The sequence below is a fragment of the Tamandua tetradactyla genome, chromosome 4, assembly GCF_023851605.1.
Source record: "Tamandua tetradactyla isolate mTamTet1 chromosome 4, mTamTet1.pri, whole genome shotgun sequence".
Classification (NCBI taxonomy): Eukaryota; Metazoa; Chordata; class Mammalia; order Pilosa; family Myrmecophagidae; genus Tamandua; species Tamandua tetradactyla.
The window spans coordinates 22,066,824-22,084,812 of NC_135330.1; the positions used below are offsets into that span (position 1 = coordinate 22,066,824).

General features: G+C 37.6%; 1 non-coding gene across 1 annotated transcript; it reads left to right on the forward strand.

Annotated features, from left to right (window-relative positions):
• The first annotated feature begins 12,626 nt into the window (after nucleotides 1-12,626).
• LOC143681991 (U2 spliceosomal RNA) lies at nucleotides 12,627-12,813 on the forward strand. Its single transcript, XR_013175023.1, has one exon. It is a non-coding gene; the product is annotated as a U2 spliceosomal RNA (small nuclear RNA).
• Nucleotides 12,814-17,989: the final 5,176 nt, after the last annotated feature.

The following is a 17,989-nucleotide window of genomic DNA, read 5'->3' on the forward strand; positions in this document are numbered from 1 at the left end:
CCATGATTCTTGGCTGAGAAGGATGAGAAGGAACTATGGCCTTGCCCGATCTGCAGTGACAGTTGGGTGAGCAGAGCTATTCCTATTCCTTTCCAAGCCTTATCTCTGCACCTTGCTTCTGGAGAAGGAGTGCTGTGTAAAGGTTCAGAGTACAGCCTTTGAGCCAGATTGCCTGGCACAGCTACTTAACCACTGTGTCCCTCAATTTCCTCATCTGTGAAATGGGGAGAAACGAATAGAACCTATCTCACTGGGTTGTTGTGAGGATTAAATGAGTTAGTACATGCAAAGCCCTTGTAACAAATGCCTGACACATTTCGTGAGTGGTCGATAAATACTTGATATTGTTTTATATGGGCTTATGCCTTCAGTTAAGTCTTCTGCATTTCCAAATCTGAGAAACATGGTAGGACATATATTTTCCAGAGTGGCAGGCAAGTAGTAATTCTCTAATAACAGAGAATAAGGATGACACAGTGAATGAACACCCACAAGTAAATGCTACACCTCATTTTAACCAGAATATACAACATCCTTCACCAGGAGACTTTTCTTCAGACAAGGAAATCAGTAGCTTTTCTTCCTGATTCTACATACCTTCTACTGTAGGTACCAACTTTTATTTAAGAAAAAGCTCTGTGGCCAAAGGAAAAACAGGCAAAACAAAGAGCCCTAGTAAACCATGTAGTTTTTAATTCATGCATCCTAATAATAATGGACTACACAGATTTAAGTAATACTGAATTCATTATTTACCACTTGTGCTATAATTAAAATAGCTTTTCCAACACTTAGGCCCCATTATTTCCCATTCTCCCCACTGCAAGAATTGTTATCTATGTTTCACCCATTTCAACAAGTATTCCTGATATAGCTTCCATGTCCCAAGATCTATGCTGGACTTGAATTAGACGACGTCCCTTCCTTCAAAAAGGAGGAAAGGAAGACATATATGCACAAAACCAATAGTAGGTTAAAGTATTAAATGTGAATATTTGGAGGCTCAGAGCCTTGGAATACATAATGATTTCCTTCAGCAGTGCATGTTGATAAAATCTTCATATGTTTTAGTCAGAAAAATATCCTAAGGACATTCACACTGAATTGACCCAAGAACCAAGTCTCATTTCAGGGTTCTAGTAAATTTCACATTGACTAAATGAATAAGAAATGTAAGACCAGTTTAGGAGCCTTGGAGCGATAGAGACATGAGGTGAATGTGAATAGAATTTAATCTTTGCATGGTGAGTCAAGCCTTTGCAATTGATTTACCAACAGAATTGAGTTCAGCCTCAATATTTTATCAATTTTCAGAGTAAATGATGCAACCTACTGAGTGATCTCCTATGAGTGAGTTTTCCTTCCCATATAGGTAGGGATCCTTGATCCAGTCTAGCTCTTCTCCCTAGGACTACTGTTTTCCATTTTTGCCTGGTCTTATGCAGTTAAGTTTTGTACTAAAATAGAGCAAAACTAGAGTGAGTTGGAAATGTGGCTCGTGAGTGAGAATCTGGTGGGTTAGTCACCATGTTTGAAGCATCATCAGTTCCTCTTTTCTGGTAGCTTTACTTCAAACTCCACTTTTTAGACAGCACTTGCAGGTTTACTCTTAAGTCCCAATTTTTCTCCAAACCTGTAAATGGATATATCCCACAAAACCTCAAGTTTAATATGTGTAAAAGGAGTTCATTATATTTCTCCTCCCCATTTATCGTCCCCCAATCTGTTTCCCTTCCTGGGTGAGGTCTGGAATGACCCCAATATTTAACCAGTTGCCAGAGCTAGATATTTGAGATTCATCCTTGTATCACTCATCACTGCAATCCAATAAGTCACTAAGTCACACTGCATCTCTTAATATCTCTTGAATTTGTTTCAGCCTGTTTACAGCAAGTGGCTTTCAATATCAAAGCCTGGGGCAGGAAACGCTGGCAGAGATTCTGGTTGCCTGGGGGTGAGGACCTCTTCTCCTTGGAGCAAACACTGCTATCCTCATTTCTCATCTGGATTAATGTAATAGCTTCAATATTGCCTTCCTCCAATCCATCATCCAAACTGTTGCCAAACTGATGATTCTAAAATGCAACGCTTATGTAAGAGTTGTTAGCATTCTTTTGACAAGAAATAATGAGGAGGACTGGCCATAGTAGGTAATAAAACAGGTTTAGCTCTGAAGTGTGAATAGGAAGACAAACAAATGGAATAACAAAGAAGGTCTGGAAAGAAATCCAGGAATCCAGGACATTATTAATATATGAGAAAGACGACCTTTCAAATCAGTGGGGGGAATATCAATTAAAGCATAGCTGTCCTTCTTGGTTCCTAACTTCAATGACAGGGAGTTCTTCTTTATCTATTTATTCCTCATGGCCATACCTGAAGTGGAATATTAGAATACACCTTTGGGCCTGCACAGTTTTCCTAGTATGACTTATGTGGCTGCTGATTTGGGATCAGGGTGGCCATCACTTCTGCTCATAGTCCATTAGTTACAACCTGGCCATACCTGGTTGCAAGGGTGGCTGGACATGTAGTTGCTAGCTGAGTGATCACGTGCCGGGAAAGAAGGAGAGAATGGATTCAGAGAGACATTTAGCAGTCTATCTCCTTCATTAATTTCACAAATATTAATTCAACACCTACCTTGTGCCAAGCACATTCTAAGCATTCAGAATACTGTGAACAAAACAGATAAAGGATCCATACCCTTAAGTTTACTTTTGAGGGCAGAGCAAGGGTGGGTAATGACACCAAAAATAATAAAAAATATATATAATATGTGAGATGATGGTAAATGAAGTATGCAAAACTAAAGCAGAGAAGCAGTATGGGGATGAAGGAAATGGATGGTGTATTGCCCTTATAAGTGGAATGAAATACAGAGAGAGAGAGAGAGAGAGAGAGAGAGAGAGAGAGAGAGAGAGAAGTACAACCATAAGAAGCAAAACCTGAAACCGGATCAGGAAGAGAAAGAAGAGACCAAGAGATGTTGCCCTATGCTTTGCCTTGTGACAGAGGAATCAAGGCTCATTGGCAGCCAGCCCAGAATGCCGCAGTCTTCGGGGAGAAAGCATTGCCTTGATGATGTCTTGATTTGGATATTTTCTTGGCCTCAGTACTGTGAGAGAATAAATTCCCATTGTTTAACCTGATCCATTTCATGGTATTTGCTTAAGCAGCCTAGGAAATAAAACACATTCCATGCCCTCAAGGAGTAGACTAGCTATGCTGACAATACTGACATTTATGAAATGATAGTGGATATGACAAGCCAGAATACAACAAGGTGTTGAGAGAGTGGTGTACAAATTCTCAGATCTGCCATTCCAAGTTGCTGAACGTACTGGAGATAATGAGGCTGTTTCCTGAAGGGAATAGCATGGGAGCAACACTTTGAGAACTGGATAGGATTTGGCTGAACAAAGAACAAAGAGGGAGCATTCCAGGAAAGGAGATGGACAGGAGCAAGTGGAGAAGCAGCAGCTATGCCAGACGTCTGTTTTTCATGAACTCAATGTAGCTGCACTTATCACAGCTTAAAAATAACTGGAGGACATGGACATCAGCAGCAACAGATTTCCATTAGACAAGCTAGATTAAAAGATTAGAGTATGTGAGCCTTTGTAGAGACCTGTTCAAATAGACTACTTTGCCTGGGACCCCATGGTGAAGGTGAATAGCATGTCTTCTCACCAGCTGTCCTATGCTTGTAGGGTCTGTTGTAAGCTAAGAATTAATAGAAGAAGCACACTATTTGCCAGAGAGGGAGTGTGGGGAAGTTAGAGACTAAAAAAAGAAAGACCCTGGTCCAGTTGGAGAAGGGAACAGGCCCTTTTAGATGGAAGTTTATCAAGCTTGGATCTAAAGCTGAGTGTCATGCACTTCTTGCTGAGAGGGAAAGGGAAGAGGTGGGGCAGGGGTGCTTGTGCTAAGGAATGGCTGAGGCCAACTTCTAATAGCAGCCTATTTCCCTGTACTCTTTCTGGGACCTTGTGATTGCAAGTCTCTTTTAGAGCTTTACTTCATGGATGGTCTGGGCTTGCATCAGGGAACTCTATCAAAGTCCACGGTTAAGAGAGCATCCTTGACTGAGGAGGAGGGACTCTTTCCATTTACACTCAAACACAGTATGAAATCCAAATAGATTTTTATTTTAAGTCCATCTTAAAAGGCAGTCATGAGCTCCTCAGAACTCCCTTATATATTGCTATGGAGAATGTAACACGTATAATCCTTTTAGAGAGCATTTTGGCATAATAGATACACCCTTTGACTTAACAAGTCCAGTTCTAAGAATTTATTCTCAGGATATAATTATGGACATAGACAAGATTTATTTACAAGGTTTTCTGAAGCATTATTTTAAAGCACAAAAAATTATGGGCGAACTAAATGCTTAAGAATAGGGACTTGGTTTAATAAATTACAGAAAGTTCCTGTCATGGGGTACAAAGCAAACATCGAAAGTGATGTGGTACGTAGTGTATTAGAATAGACTAGAAGAAAACACCTGAAACTGTTGAATTGTATTCCAGTAGCCTTGATTCTTGATGATGATTGTATAACTATATAGCTTTTATGGTGTGACCATGTGATTGTGAAAACCTTATTACTGAAATCCCTTTATGCAGAGTATGGGCAGATGAGTAAGAAAATAAGGACAAATAAATTAATAATAGGGGGAATAAAGGGCATGGGATATTTTGGGTGTTATTCTTTATTTTTACTTTTTTTGGGGGTAATGAAAATGTTCTAAAATTGATTGTGATGAGATGAGTGCACAACTATATGATAACACTGTGAGCCATTGATTATATACTTTTTTTTTCCTATTTTGATCATTCTGTTCTACGTATATAATCAGTAATTGACAATATCATCACATAGTTGCATATTCATCATCATAATCATTTTTTGGAACATTTGCATCTATTCAGAAAAAGAAATAAAACGAAAACAGAAAAAAAATGATACATACCATACCCCTTACCCCTCCCTTTCATTGATCACTACCATTTCAAACTAAATTTATTTTAACATTTGTTCCCCCTGTTATTTATTTTTATTCCATATATTCTACTCATCTGTTGACAAAGTAGATAAAAGGAGCATCAGACACAAGGTTTTCACAATCACACAGTCACATTGTGAGAGCTTTATCATTATTCAGTCATCATCAAGAAACATGGCTACTGGAACACAGCTCTACATTTTCAGGCAGTTCCCTCCAGCCTCTCCATTATATCCTGAATAACAAGGTGATATCTACTTAATGCATAAGAATAACCTCCAGGATAACCTCTCGACTCTGTTTGGAGTCTCTCAGCCATTGACACTTTGTCTCATTTCACTCTTTCCCCTTTAGGTCGAGAAGGTTTTCTCACTCCCTTGATGCTGAGTCTCAGCTCATTCTAGGGTTTTTCTCAGTTGCTTGATGCCAAGTCCCAGCTCATTCTAGGATTTCTGTCCCACGTGATTATATACTTTTAATTAGTATATGTTTTGTGAATAAAACTCAACAAAATTGCATTAAAAAATGATGCTGGACCCAGAGCCTGCCCATGAAAAAAAAAAAAGATGCTGGAGACTTCTGGTTTCTGCTCTCATATGAAAAGAGGTTGGTAGTTGTCCCTCACATCCTCTCAATGAGAAAAAAGCTGAACAAACTGAAAATTAACTCTTCTTAGATCCATCAGAGAGTTTAGGCACAGGGCAAGTTGATATCCCTAAAACTGAGAGACAGATGAATACAGAGAATCCCCGATTACTGGGAGCAGAAACCTCTGGACCAGGAACTGACAAATTGCTGGAAACTGAGATTGGGCTAGTCTGAGAGTTAAAAACTCCTAGGACCCTGTCTTAGGGGGTCCCTGAACTTTCATGTTTTACTTCTAGGAACCTTAGTGAAGGTTGAAGAAAAGTCCCTGTGTGCTTTAAGTAGGAAGTTAGGGGAAATAAAACCATCTTGAAATATACTCAGAGCGTTCTATTCTCCTTAACAAAGGCTTTCCCTCAAGGGGACTACTTTACCAGAACCTAACTGTTTAATGGAAAGGAAAATACCCAAGCATGGGGGTGGAGTGGGTAATGAGGAGCTGGGGTGACAGATGGGGGGCAGGTGGAGGGCTGGAGGATGACACCACCTTCCTCTTACCTAAGAGAGAGGACTTGTGAAGGTCACGTTCCAAGGGCATAGGCCTATTAAAAGACTGAGATGTGATGGTAGGAGTATAGAAGCTTTCTTTCTCTCTGCACATTACCACTGCAGCAACAGGGTTCCAATATATAACAGGAGATGACAGCTGAAGGAACTGCATGACTCAGACTCAATTTAAGAAGGATCTCCTAAGGAAATACAGTAGGGTAGAGAAAACAGGGAAATTAAAGGAAGTAGAAACCTCAAACACCTAGAGCTACAGCGAACAATAAATACAACATAAATCTTAGCTAGATAAATATAAACTCTCACCTTAAAGGCCTTTTACCTCAGTTCTCATTACACAATACTTCACGTTCACATTAAGCAAAAAATTATGTCATGCTAAAAGGCAAAAACAAAACAAAACAAAACAGTCTGAAGAGACAATGCAAGCAATGGAACAAGACATATATAACATGGAGTTTGAAATGATCAGACCAGGAATTTAAAATAATGCTGATTGGACTTCCGGAGAAGATGGCGGCTTAGTAAGATGCGCGGGTCTTAGTTCCTCCTCCAGAACAGCAACTAAAGAAACAGAAATGATACAAAACAGCTCCCGGAGCCACGACAGAGGCCAAAAAGACAGCGTACCCCATTCTGGAACGGCTGAACAGGCAGGGAGAATCCGCTGCGGTGAGATCACCGAGGGGCGCGCGCTTCCCCGGGCCGGCTGGCGACCGGGGTCCCTTCTACACACGTGGCTCCCCGGTCCGACTGGGAACGTTGGATAGCGGGGCCCTCCCGCCACGCTTGGAGTCTCGGGCCGACTGGGCAATTTGGACCGGCACTTCCCCAAGCCGTGGTGGCCGGAGCCCCCTCCTCCACGCGCGGTTTCCCGGGCCGACTGCAAGGCTCGGATTGGCATTCCCCAAGCCGCTTCGGCTGGCGACCCGCCCCCACGGTGAGAGTTTTCCAAAGTTAAAGGAGCCACAGCAGCCTTTACTGGTGGGACCTGCAGACAGACGAGCACCACGAGCGCCACCTACTGGGCAGGATAAGAAAAACAGAGCCCAGAAATTTCACAGAAATATCTTTCAACCAGCTGTGTCCCACACCCAGGGAAATCTGATTAAATGCCCAGACACCAGCAGAAAATAACGGATCACGCTCGGAAAACTGAAGATATGGTCCAGTCAAAAGAACAAACCAATAGGTCAAATGAGATACAGGAGCTGAGACAACTAATGCTGAATATACGAACAGAAATGGAAAACCTCTTCAAAAACCAAATCAATAAATTGAGGGAGGACATGAAGAAGACATGGGCTGAACAAAAAGAAGAAATAGAAAATCTGAAAAAACAAATCACAGAACTTATGGGAGTGAAGGACAAAGCAGAAAAGATGGAAAAAACAATGGATACCTACAATGGTAGATTTAAAGAGACAGAAGCTACAATTAGTGAACTGGAGGATGGAACATCTGAATTCCAAAAAGAAACAGAAACTATAGGGAAAAGAATGGAAAAACTTGAGCAGGGGATCAGGGAACTGAATGACAATATGAAGCACACAAATATACGTGTTGTGGGTGTCCCAGAAGGAGAAGAGAAGGGAAAAGGAGGAGAAAAACTAATGGAAGAAATTATCACTGAAAATTTCCCAACTCTTATGAAAGACCTAAAATTACAGATCCAAGAAGTGCAGCGCACCCCAAAGAGAATAGACCCAAATAGGTGTTCTCCAAGACACCTACAAGTTAGAATGTCAGAGGTCAAAGAGAAAGAGAGGATCTTGAAAGCAGCAAGAGAAAAACAATCCATCACATACAAGGGAAACCCAATAAGACTATGTGTAGATTTCTCAGCAGAAACCATGGAAGCTAGAAGACAGTGGCATAATATATTTAAATTACTAAAAGAGAAAAATTGCCAACCAAGACTTCTATATCCAGCAAAATTGTCCTTCAAAAATGAAGGAGAAATTAAAACATTTACAGACAAAAAGTCACTGAGAGAATTTGTGACCAAGAGACCAGCTCTGCAAGAAATACTAAAGGGAGCACTAGAGTCAGATACGAAAAGACAGAAGAGAGAGGTATGGAGAAAAGTGTAGAAAGAAGGAAAATCAGATATGATATATATAATACAAAAAGCAAAATGGTAGAGGAAAATATTATCCAAACAGTAATAACACTAAAAGTTAATGGACTGAATTCCCCAATCAAAAGACATAGACTGGCAGAATGGATTACGACCCAGCAATACCACTGCTAGGTATCTACTCAAAGGACTTAAGGGCAAAGACACAAACGGACATTTGCACACCAATGTTTATAGCAGCATTATTTACAATTGCAAAGAGATGGAAACAGCCAAAATGTCCATCAACAGACGAGTGGTTAAACAAACTGTGGTATATACCTACGATGGAATATTATGCAGCTTTAAGACAGAATAAACTTATGAAGCATGTAATAACATGGATGGACCTAGAGAACATTATGCTGAGTGAGTCTAGCCAAAAACTAAAGGACAAATACTGTATGGTCCCACTGATGTGAACCAACATTCGAGAATCAACTTGGAATATATCATTGGTAACAGAGACCAGCAGGAGTTAGAAACAGGGTAAGATAATGGGTAATTGGAGCTGAAGAGATACAGACTGTGCAACAAGATTGGATACAAAAACTCAGAAATGGACAGCACAATACTACCTAATTGTAATGTAACTATGTTAAAACACTGAATGAAGCTGCATCTGAACTATAGTTTTTTGTTGTTGTTGTTGTTTGTTTGTTTGCATCTTTTGTTTTTGTTTTTTCTTTTTCCTTTATATATATATATATTTATTATTATTATTATTATTGTAATTTTCTTCTCTATGTTAACATTCTATATCTTTTTCTGCTGTTTTGCTAGTTCTTTTCCTAAATCGATGCAAATGTACTAAGAAAAGATGATCATACATCTATGTGATGATATTAAGAATTACTGAGTGCATATGTAGAATGGAATGATTTCTAAATGTTGTGTTAATTTCTTTTCTTTTTTTAATTAATAAAAAATTAAAATAATGCTGATTAAAATAATAAAATACTTAAAATATTTTATTTACTATTTATTTAAATAGTAAAATAAAAATATTTAAAATAACCATGATTAGAGCTAAGGGCTCTAATGGAAAAAGTGGACAAAATACAAGAAGAAAAGGGTACTATAAGCAGAGAGATGGAAACTCTATGAAAGAATCAAAAGGAAATGATAGAAATTAAAATCCTTTAATAGAAGTGAAGAATGCCTTCAACGGGTTCACCAGTAGGCTGGACATACCTGAGGAAAGAATCTGTGAACTTGAAAAGATATCAACAGAAACAGCCCAAGTTGAAATGCAAAGAGAAAAAAAGGAGAAAAAAAAATGAACCAGAATATTCAAGAACTATTACAAAAGGTTATACAATTATTAAAGGTAATGGGAACACCAGAAGGAGAAGAAAAAGGATAGGCACAAGCAGACATATTTGGAGTAATAATAATAAAGAATTTTCCAAAATAATGATATTTATGAAACCACAGATCCAGGAAGCTCAGAAGACACCAAGCATAATAAATGCCCGAACATCAACAACTACACATATCATATTCAAACTGCAGAAAGCCAGAAGGCAAAGAGTAGATATTGAAAAAGAAGGCAGAGAAAGAAAACACCTTACTTATAGAGGAACAAAGATAAAATTTACATCTGACTTCTCTTCAGAGATCAGATAAGCAAGGAGAAAGTTAAGTGAAATATTTAGAGGGTTGAAAGAAAAAAAATACCAACCAAGAATTCTGTATCCAGTGAAATTATTTTTCAAAAGTGAAGGAGAAATAAAGACATTCTCAGAGAAACAAAAACTAAGAGAATATGTGGCTAGCAGAATTTCTTGCTTTGCAAGAAATGTTAATATGAGTTTCTCAGAATGAAGGAGAAGAAAGAGAGGACCCTGCACTTCACATTTGTCTTGGTTGTTCTTTTTGACAGGATGGCTATGCTCTGAAGGACACCACCAGCCAAAGTAAAGCCAACAGGCAAAGACCATGAAAGGTGCTTTTTGTTTTTGTTTGTTTGTTTTGATTAGCTCCTAGAAGTCAAGAAAATCGCTGTCATATCACTAGCTGGATACAACCTTAAGGGACAGAGAGCTCAGGGACTAAACCCAGAGTTAATACTTTAAAATGCATGGTGTGCAACAAAATATGACCAAATGAACAAGAAACAGCAAATGATGGCCCATCCAAAGGAAAAAGATAAAAATACAAAAAAACATCATTGAAGAGGACCGGACTTTGGACTTACTGGATGATCTTCAGTATTCTCAAGGAGATAAAGGAAAACATGGAGAAAGAACTAAAAGACATGAATAAAATAATGAATGAACAATATGGGAATCTCTTTGAGATTCTCAATAGGAACAAAATATATATACTGGAGTTGAAGAACCCAATAGCTGAAGTGATAAATTCCTAGTCTGCTTCAGCAGCAGATTGGAAGGCAAAAGAATGACTCAGTAATCTCAAACATTAGAAAATCTCAGTGATGACAGTTGAGGATGAGAAGGGATAAAACAGCCTAAGAGTTTTGTGGGATACAATCAAGCATACCAATAGGCACATTACGGAAGTCCCAGAGGGAGAAGAATGAGAGAAAGGGGCAGAAGGGATATTCAAATCATGACAGAAAGCTTCCAAATTTAACAGAAGACATGAATATGTACATTTCATGAAAGACGTGAATCTACAAGAAGCCCAACAAATCCAAAACAGGATAAACACAAAGAGAGCTATGTCCAGACACGTAGTCATATGTATCCAATGTCAGGGAGAGTAAGAGAAAAGCAAGGGGTTCCTAATAAGATTAAATGCCAATTTCTCATTAGAAACCATGCGATTATGTATGGAATATGTAAAGTGCTTAGAGTAAACAACTGCCAACCAAGAAGTTTATATCTGGCAAGATTTTCTTTCAAAAATGAGGGTGAGATTAAGAAATTCCAGTTTAAAAAAATCTGAGGGTATTAATTACCACTAGACCTGCCCTATGAGAATGGTAGAGGGAGCTCTTCAAACAGAAAGGAAAGGACATTAGACAGTGGATCAAAGCAGCATGAAGAAATAAATACCTCTGGTAAAGGTAACCATATGTGTAATTATAAATACCAGTATTAAGATATTATATTTTTGGTACGTAACTCCATTTCTTATCTTTTATAGAAGATAAAACTTAAATACATAAAAAGTAATGATAAATCTAAACAATAAAGATAAATCTATGGCTTGACCAAAAATATACAAAGATATAATTTATAATAATTTTAAAACAAAGATGGGGAGACAGAGAAGAGGAACAGTGTATCTGTGTGCTAATGAAGTCAAGTTGGTATCAAATCAAATATGATTGTCATAAATTTAAGATGTTAAATTTTAATCCCATGGCAACCACCGAGAAAATACCTGACAAATTTATGCAGAAAGAAATGAGAAATGTACAATACACAGAATCAATTAGATATGAAAGTAGCCACTTGTGGAAGACTTGAGGGTCAAGAAGAGTACAAGATTTACGAAGACAAAACAGCAATGTGGCAAGAGAAAGTCCTACATTATCATTAGTTACTTTATACATAAATGGATAGAACTTTCCAGTCAACAGGTAGAGGTTGTCAGACTGGATAAAAGAGCATGACCCAACTATATGCTGTCCACAAGAGACTCATTTTATATTCAAAGACATAAGCAGATTGAATGTGAAAGGATAGAAAAAATATATAACAAATAGTAACAAAAAGAGATCTGGGGTAGTTATATACTAATATCAGATCAGATAGACTTTAAATAAAAAACAGTTACAGGGGACAAAAATGGTCATTACATACTGATAAAGGGATAAGCCAACAAGAAAACACAGTAATTATGAACATATATGCACTTAGCAGCAGAACCACAAATTATATGAGGCAAATACTAACATATTTGAAGGAGGAAATAGATGGTTCTACATTAATATGGGAGACTTGAATGCAGAATTTTCAGTAATGGACAGAACTTCCAGACAAAAGATCTGTTAGGAAATAGAAGACTTGCACAATATTCTAAACCAACTAAACCTAACAGACATATAGACCACTTCACCTAACAATAAAAGAATACACATTCTTTCTCAAGTACACATGGACCATCCTCCAGCATAAACCATATTTTATGTCACAAAACATGATCTCAATAAATTCAAAATTATGGAAAGCATGCAATGTATATTACCTAACCTCAACACAATGAAGCTAGAAATCAATAACTGGGAGAAATGGAAAATACACAAATATGTGGAAATTAAATAATGTACTCTTATACAACCAATTTCAAAGAAGAAATCACAAAGGAAATTAGGAAATATTTTGAGATGAATGAAAATGAAAACACAACACATCAAAAATTATGGGATGCATCGTTTCTCAGCCTTTTGGCTAAGATCATGTGTAGTATCTGTTCTTATCAGTTTAATATCTGATGCGTTCTCTATCCGAGGACAATATATTAAATGGGTTTTTGGAATTAGGAGATGGAATAGGAGCTTGCTCCGTCCACTCCACGCATCGACTATTGCAGTGCTTCCAGGAACGGTGCACCCTCCTCGGGGGAATAATAAATGTATACAAAGTTTTAAAAAAATTATGGGATGCATCAAAGGCAGTGCTGAGAGGGAAATTTATAGCTCTAAATGCCTACATTAAAAAATAAGAAGGATTTCAAATTAGAGACCTAACATCAAAGCTGGAGGATAGAAAAAGAAGAGCATACCAAACTCACAGCAAAGAGAAGAAAGGAAATAATGAAGATTGGAGGGGAGATAAATTAGATAGAGAATCAAAACAAAAAACAATTTAAGGGGTCAACAAAATCAAGAATTGCTTCTTTGAAACAATAATTAAAATTGACAAAACTTTTGCCAGACTGATGATGAGAAAAAGAGATAGGACACGTATAGCTAATATCAGAACTGAAAAGGCGATATTGTGAGTAACCGCATGTAACAAAATAGATAACCTGGATGAAATGGAAAAATTCCTGGAAACACACAAACTATCTACATTGACTCAAGAAGAAATAGAAAGTCTCAACAAACAATAACTAATAAGCAGATTAAATCAGTAGTCAAAAATCTCCCAACTAAGAAGAGCCCAGGACTAGATGGTTTCACAGGGGAGTTTTACCAATCATTCCAAAGAGAATTAAAATCAATACTGCTCAAGCTCTTGCAGAAAATTGAAGAGATCGAATATTCATTAACTCATTCTATGCAGCCATTATTATCTCATACTAAAGGCAGAAAAAGTTACCATAAGAAAAGAAAATTACAGATCAATATCCTTTGAAAACAGATGCAGACATCCTCAACTAAATAACAGCAAACTGAATCCAGCAGCATATTAAAGAATTATACACCATAATTAAATGGAATCCATCCCTGATATGCAAGGTTGTTTAATTTCCATGTATTTGTGAAATTTCCATTTCTCCCTTTGTAATTGATTTCTAGTTTCATTCTATTATGGTTAGAGGATATACATTGTGTATTTTCAATATTTATGAGTCTATTGAGACTTGTTTTATGACCTAACACATGGTATATCTTGAATAACGATCTGTTTGCATTTGAGGAAAATGTGTCGTCTGTTTTTGTTGGGTGAAGTTTTCTGTATATGTCTGTTAGGTTTAATTGACTAAGAATATTGTTCAAGTCTTGTACTTCCTTACTGATCTTCTGACTAGATGTTTGAATATTAAGAGTGGCATTATTAAAATCACCTGCTTTCAATGTAGAACCTTCTATTTCTCCCTTTGAATCTGTCAGTTTTTGCTTCATATATTTTGGGGCTCTGCTATTAGGTAGATATATATTAATAATTATTACAACTTACTGTTGAATTGTCCTCACTCTCAGAATATAATGACCATCTTTGTCCCTCATAACTGCTTTTGACTTAAAGTCTATTTATCTGATATTAATATAGCCACTCCAACTCTCCTTTAGTTTTTACTTCCATGGTGGTTCAGTTTGCTAAAGCTGTCAGATTGCAGTATACCAAAAATGGGTTAGCTTTTATAATGGGGATTTATTAGCTTATAAATTTACAGTTCTAATGCTATTAAAATGCCCAAATTAAGGCATCAACAGGATGATACCTTCTCTGAAGAAAGGTCACCAGCATCTGACACCTCTGTCACATGGGAAGGCAAATGGTGGTGTCTGATGGTCTTTCCAGGATTTCATTGCTTTCAGCTTTTGGCTTTAGTGGATTCCCCTCTTCTGTGGGTACGTCCTTTTCTCTCTCTCCGAGTTTCTCTTAAATTCACCTCTGGGCTTTTTCTGTGTCCTTTGTCCTCCATAAAGGACTCCAGTAAAAAGATTAAGACCCACCTTGAATAGGATGGGTCACATCTCAGTTGAAATAACCTAACCAAAAGGTCCCAACCACAATAAGTCTTCACCCACGGGAATGGATTAAAAGAATATGGCCTTTTCTGGGTGGGCTTCAAACCACCACACATGGTGAAAGGATGAAAATATATAATCCTTTCACCCTCAACCTACTTATATCTTTGAATTTAAAGTGAGTCTCTTGGGTCATGCTTTTTTTTTTTTTTTTTAACCTATTCTATCAATCTCTGCCTTTTGACTGGAGAGTTTAATTCGTTTACATTTAAGGTCACTACTGATAAAACAGGACTTTTTTTCCTGCCATTTTACTATTTAGCCTTTGTAAGTCTTATACTTTTTGTGTTCCTCATTTCTGTTATTACCTACTTTTATATTTATTTCACTTTTTGGTTATACCAGATTGAGTGTCTGCTCATTTCTCTATGGATATATTTTTCATTTAATTTTTTTGTGATTACTTTATGGTTAAAATTGAACATCCTATCTATATAGCAATCATATTTAGTTTTGTAGCATGCACATATACTTGTCCCCTTTGTCTCCCCCATTTTTATATTTGTTAGCACATATCTTTGGTGTCCCAAAACCTAGACTTATAGTTATTTTATGGTTCTTTGCATTTTAGCACTTGTAGTAGTAAGAAGTGGAGTTATATACCAAAAAATACACTACAATAATATTGCCATTTATAATTATTCATATGGTTATTTTTACTGCAGGTCTTCATTTCTTTATACTTTGAACTACTGTGTAGTATCCTTTACTTTCAGTCTGAAGAATTCCCTTATCATTGCTTCTAGGGCATGTCTAGTGGTGATGAACTGCTTTGTTTATCTGGGAATGTCTTAATTGCACCCTTATTTTTGAAAGACAGTCTCACTGGATATAAAATTCTTGGCTGGTAGTTTTTCCTTTCAGCACTTTTAGTATTTCAACCCACTCCTTTCTTTTTTTAAAAATATTTTTACTGAGAAATATCCACTCATCTTCAGTCCAGCCATATTATACAATCAATGGCTCACAAAATCATCACATAGCTGTGCATTCATCACCATGTTCATTTTTAGAACATTTGCATCACTCCAGAAAAAGATTAAAAAAGGAAAAAAAAGAACTAAAAAATTCCATACCACTTACCCCTTCCTCTCATTGACCCTCAGTATTTCATTCTACCCAATTTTTACCCTTTATCTCTCCCCCCATTCTTTTTTACCCCCCCCTTTTTTTAAACTCATCTGTCCATACCTTGGATAAAAGGAGCATCAGACACAAGGGTTTCACAATCACACAGTCACATTTCAAAAGCTGGTTATACAGTCTTCTTCAAGAATCAAGCCTACTGGAACACAGTGGGACAGTTTCAGGTACTTTCCTCTAGCCGCTCTAAAACACCATAAACTAAAAAGGAATATCTGTATAATGCACATGAATAAACTCATGTTTATCCTATTTGGTGTTCTCTATGGATATGCATAGTCAGACCTTTTGTCAATGTTGGGAATTTCTTTGTCAGTGTTTCTTTGAATGTTACTTTCACCTCTTTTCTCTTTCTTCTCCTTCTGGGACTCCCATATTGCATATATTGGTTTGCCTGATGGTGTCCCAGATATGTCTTAGAGTTTTGCTTTTTGTTTTTCTTTCTGCTTATCAGTGTGACTCATTTCAAGTGTTTTATCTTCAAGTTCATGGATTCTTGCCACTTCAGTCAGTTCTTAAAACCCTCCTGGGAATTTTCACTTCAGTTATTGTGGTCTTCAACTCCAATGGTTCTGATTTGTCTTCTGAAAATTTCTATCTCTTTACCAAGACTCTGATATTGCTCATCATTGTTTTCTTGATATCCTTTAATTCTTCCTCTGTATTTTCCATCTCCTTAAGCATTTTTTTCTTGAGCATTTTTAAGATCTTTTTTAAAAAGTTTTTGTTTGACATGTTCACATTCTCATCTTCCTTGTTGGTATTTTTTGCATCTTCCTTTGGATGGACCACCATTTCCTATTTCTTGGTCTTCTCATCTTTTGTTGCACAGTGTACATTTTAATACTTTAAAATGTTCACCCTGGGATTTATTTCATTAGAATGCTGTTTCTTGATTTTGTAACCAGATGATCATTAGACAGAGATTTTCTTGAACTTCAGCCCTCCTATCAGGAATGTCTGCTACAGATGAATGCAATATACAGGGTTTTCTTTGTCTTTATGGACCTCTGCCTTGTCTTGGGTTTTTGTTTGTTAGTTGCTTTCAAGTTCCTTTGTTTACAGAAGTTTGATTATCCCCTCTGGTTCCCAGAAGACAGACCTCCTTCTCCTGGGTATCTGAAGCCAGCAGGTCTTTGGCCCAGACTGTCTGCCTGTATCACTTTTACACTCCTTTCATTGTCTCAAGCTACGTTTGCCTGGAGGACAAATTCCGGGAGGAGGGCACACTAGAGATGACTTTATTAACTCAGCCTTTCCCAGTCAAAACAGTGCCAGGTACTTATGAAGTGGGAACAGTCTGGCTTCAGAGTGCCCTGGGGAGGGGATCAGGAAGGGCACCAAGAATTTCTCCAACTGCTCCCCAAAGCTAAGCTTTCTTGGTCTGCCCTGCAAATGCAGCCCTTCAGCTAACTGATCCCTGAAGCCCTGAGAAGTCCTGTGCTTTTAAATCTCGACCACCATTGCCCCTGCTCCTGTCGAGGGAGGGTTGAAGCAATGTCTGTCACCACCTTTATCTGGGGCAGGTTAAAAGAATAGCTGCCTCAGAGCTAGGTCCCCACTTATCTGAATTCTCTAATCAAAAGCTGTGTCTACTCATTTTCTTGGAGAAGAGGATTATTGTATCTCTTTTGGTCACCAGTGAGCTGGCCAGGTACTGGACCCCATGGTGACCTGCCACCAAAGTAGGGGATGGGTACCGATAGCCGCCGCCTGGGGAGAGCAATTTACTGTTCTTTACTAGAATGGATCAGCTTCTTCTTTCCACTATTTCCTGGATGCTATATGGTGTTATTCTGGCCTGTGGAATTTCAAAATGGTTGTTTCAGACAGTTCCTGCTCATTTAATAGTTGTTTTGGTAGAAAAAATGAGTCCTGGGTCTTCTTTTTCACCATTCCCATAGTCATTTCTTCCAACTGATTTTTGTCAGGGTTGCCAAGTCCTCTTAACTGGGAAAAAATATCTCTTCAACAAGTGGGTGCTGGGAATACTGGATTCAAATACAAAAAAATGAAGGTGGACACCTACTTCATACAATACACAAAAATGAACTCAAAACTTATAAATATAAGGACCAGAACTATAAAACTTCTAGAAGAAAATTAAAGGAAGCATCTTCCAGACTAGTTTTTGGACAATGGTTTCTTAGATTTTATACTCAAAGCACAA